This window comes from Xiphias gladius, chromosome 24 (genome assembly GCF_016859285.1).
Source record: "Xiphias gladius isolate SHS-SW01 ecotype Sanya breed wild chromosome 24, ASM1685928v1, whole genome shotgun sequence".
Classification (NCBI taxonomy): domain Eukaryota; kingdom Metazoa; phylum Chordata; class Actinopteri; order Istiophoriformes; family Xiphiidae; genus Xiphias; species Xiphias gladius.
Window position 1 is genome coordinate 25,055,153 of NC_053423.1, and position 3,825 is coordinate 25,058,977.

General features: G+C 42.7%; 1 long non-coding RNA gene across 1 annotated transcript; it reads left to right on the plus strand.

The window, feature by feature from the left end:
• Positions 1-2,007: 2,007 nt before the first annotated feature.
• LOC120786682 lies at positions 2,008-3,014 on the plus strand. Its single transcript, XR_005706746.1, has 2 exons — positions 2,008-2,454; positions 2,561-3,014. It is a non-coding gene; the product is annotated as an uncharacterized LOC120786682 (long non-coding RNA).
• The last annotated feature ends 811 nt before the right edge of the window (positions 3,015-3,825 follow it).

Genomic DNA, 3,825 nt, shown 5'->3' on the forward strand with positions numbered 1-3,825 from the left:
GGTTAGGGTTAGTTAAAGGGTTGAGGGTTAAGTTTAGTTAGGGTTAGGAGTTAGGGTTAGGGTTTAGGGGTCAGGGTTAGTTAAAGGGTTGAGGGTTAGGTTTAGTTAGGGTTAGGAGTTAGGGTTAGGGTTTAGGGGTTAGGGTTAGTTAAAGGGTTGAGGGTTAAGTTTAGTTAGGGTTAGGAGTTAGGGTTAGTTAAAGGGTTGAGGGTTAAGTTTAGTTAGGGTTAGGAGTTAGGGTTAGGGTTTAGGGGTCAGGGTTAGTTAAAGGGTTGAGGGTTAGGTTTAGTTAGGGTTAGGAGTTAGGGTTAGGGTTTAGGGGTCAGGGTTAGTTAAAGGGTTTTGGGTTAGGTTTAGTTAGGGTTAGGGTTAGTTACAGGGTTAGGGTTAAGGGTTAGGGGTTAGGGTTAGGGTTGGAGTTAGGGTTAGTTAAAGGGTTAAGGTTTAGTTAGGGTTAGGGTTAGGGTTAGGGTTAGTTAAAGGGTTAAGGGTTAGGTTTATTTAGGGTTAGGGTTAGGGTTAGGCGTTAGGGTTAGGGTTACTTAACGGGTTAAGGGTTAGGTTTACTTAGGGTTAGGGTTTCGGTTTAGGGTTAGGGTTAGTTACAGGGTTAGGGTTAAGGGTTAGGGTTAGTTAGGGTTGGTAAAAGGGTTACGTTAGGTTTAGGTTAGGGTTAGGGTTAGTTAAAGGGTTAGGTTAGGGTTAGGGTTAGGGTTAGGGTTAGTTACAGGGTTAGGGTTAAGGGTTAGGGTTAGGGTAGGGTTAGACTTAGGTTCAAGGGTTGGGGTAGGGGTTAGGGTTAGGGTTAGGGTTAAGGGTTGGGGGTGGGGTTTTGGTCTCTGGTGTTAGGTCAAAACTGTGAGATAATGGGTCACAACTACAAAACATTGGGTCAAAATCTGGACCCATTGAGTCACAAATATGATACCAAAATCATTAGATACTAAGTCAAATAATGAGACTGTAAAAATCATGAGAGAAGTTGACAATTGAACTTTGACAAACAGTTGACTCAAAATCTTTTGATTCATGTCAAAGAACTTGGAACCTGAATTAAAATGCTGACTTACCATGAGTATTTTCATTTTCATCGGGCCAACTTTTTTTTTTCTTTTAAATTTACAACCCAAAAGTCTGAATGAGTGGAAAACACTGAACCATAGTTTCAGAGGCACAATCATGGTAGAAATGTAAGTTTGGTATTTTGTCTTTTTGTCGTTTTTTTGCCAGAAAATAAGGAATATGAGGTCTGTAGTAGAACCTTTAGTGTGGAAAACAATTTGGAGCTACAGCCACAAACTCAGCAGCTGTTGCGGCGATGTGAGATCCTAAAATGCTTTGCACAAATAAAATCAGGGTCAACTTGGAGCTTTCAAACAAAATGTGATTTGTCAAGGTCGTGTGAAGATTGAGTCCAGTGCAGACCAAAACACACCTGAAGTAGGACTACCAAGGCCAAAGTGTCCCACGGGTGGGACAAGGGTTGGAGCTCCATCGCGGTCATGCTTTAGAATAACCGATGTTGACTGTCAGGAGGAAATGTGAAATGAACAGTGGTTTGGGTGTTAAACTCGGATGTTTAGTTACAGTCTTTTGATACTCAAAACAGGTTTTAGATGGATTGAGAGGATTTTGGGGTTTTGGCTCAGTTGAAAGAAAACAGTTGAAACATTTGAGCATCAATGCAAGGGCCTTAATTTACAGGTACAGCCACCCCCCCAGTGTGTTTTCTTTTACAGTGCACACAGGTCCAGTCGTTCCAGTCCTGCAACCTGTGTCTCTTCATTTGTATGTTAATGAAAAACCAGAGAAGGAAGTATAAGCTCAGATCATCTGAATATAAGCAGGATGATCGACAGGCAGTTCCAGACCCACACAGGTGTCTTCAGTTGTTCTGATTGGCCCTCTGCTCAGGTTGAAGGTGGGTGGAGCTGTGAGATCACAGCACTCAGACAACCAATAAAAAATGGAAGAGGTGGAGGTTTTCCTGCCTTAACAGGTGCCACATATCTGAGACTGAGCCAGATGCAGCGTCCCAGTGGAGCTGTCTCACCACTTTATTCAGCACAAACTTTCCCTTTGCTCCTCTCTACTCTAGAAAACGACTGGCCGTTGCACGTCTGAGGGACCTAAACCCCCAAACGCCTCCATTTTTAGCTGCAGTTGTGGCATGGCTTTGCCCCAGACTCCAGTATCCCATCAACTATCCAACGGATTGACATGGACTTTTTTTTTTCCCCTCTGACTTTGGTGATCACATGATTTTTCCTCTGGGGCCACCAGCAGATCAAATTTCAGCCCAGTGTCCCTATAGACTGAAGTGTGCTCTTTCATGCAGAGAGGTGGAGGGGAAATCTGATTTTAAAGCCTTGGGCTAAGGGGGCATACGCGGCTACAGAGCCGGCACATCCAGTCACAACCCCGGCAGGGATCCTGTTAACCCCGGTGTCATGGGTAAATCTGGCTGACCTTGACAGTGTAGCAAGGGAAGCGTTGTCCTTTTGAATTCCTGTGTCGAGTGTTCATCACACTCGTGATTATATTTGCTCTTTCATTACAGTGCTTTCTCGTATGCTTTGTGGAGGCCATGCTCTGTGAGATTTTGTCCATCCCATCTAAATCAGTGAGGGTAAATAACAGAATCTCGTCTCTGTATCAGGCAAGACGTTTCAACGGCAACACACTCACAGATTCAGTGGGTAGATCTGACTGTGAAAGGGATGTTTTGAAATTAACTTTAACTTTAATGCCCTGCAGCAACTTCATGTGACACATGCCAATGCTTGTATATGTAGTTTACTGATCTCTAGGCACTGCTTGCAACATGAGCTACACACACACACACACACACACACACACACACACACACACACACACACACACACACACACAGCTGAAACCGTTTGTCTGATATGAGATTGTCTGGTCACAGTCTGCATAAGGAAGAGAGATTTTATCTGAAATATTTTGTCCTGAGTTCTTTGTGCTGTCAATAAAATTCTTTTCCAAGTTAACGTTAAGGTTCTTTTATCATTTTTTTTTTTTTTTTAAATAAAAAACAAAAAAATTGTCTTGTTTTTACTGGAGACATTTACGAACATTTTAGGGAAAAAAATGCTTTTAGTGTCATGAATTTGCACTTAACTCAACCTGCTCTGTTGATTCTGCACTAACCACTGTGCAGCAATAAAAAAACAAAAACCTGAAATCCACCTTTTTATAAAACACTTTTCCCTTTTTGACACAGGGACTGACTTTTGAATCTGAATCATCACACAAATATTTCCAGCAATTAGACCAAACCTGGCAACGGCAGCAGTCCTTTCCTTCCGACCCCACTATCGGCTCCATGAGGAGACATCTCGACTCCTTCAGAGGAGTCGGGGTCAGTCTGGGTTTGGAGATGTGCCTGCTGTTTCCTGTTCAACCCCCACTTCCAGAAATGTGACATTTCACTGACGGTAATGCATGCGGATTAAACTGCATTAATTATCTTGTTGTTGTTGTTGTTGTTGTTGTTGTTGTTGTTGTTGTTGTTGTTCACTCCCAGCGGTTACAAGACATTGTGTCAGGACAAATCGCTGGGTCTCTTCATGCCAGGTGAGATTTTCACAATCTGGAGATTCCAAACCTACCAAATATGTAAAGGCTGATGCACAAATGTGAAAATGGATCCTGTGACATAATCTTTTCAACACATGCATACATATAAACATGCGGGACACTGTGTGTGTGTGTGTGTGTGTGTGTGTGTGTGTGTGTGTGTGTGTGTGTGTGTGAGTGTGAGATGGCTTTCAGTGAACTTCCATAGAAGGGAAAAAAGAT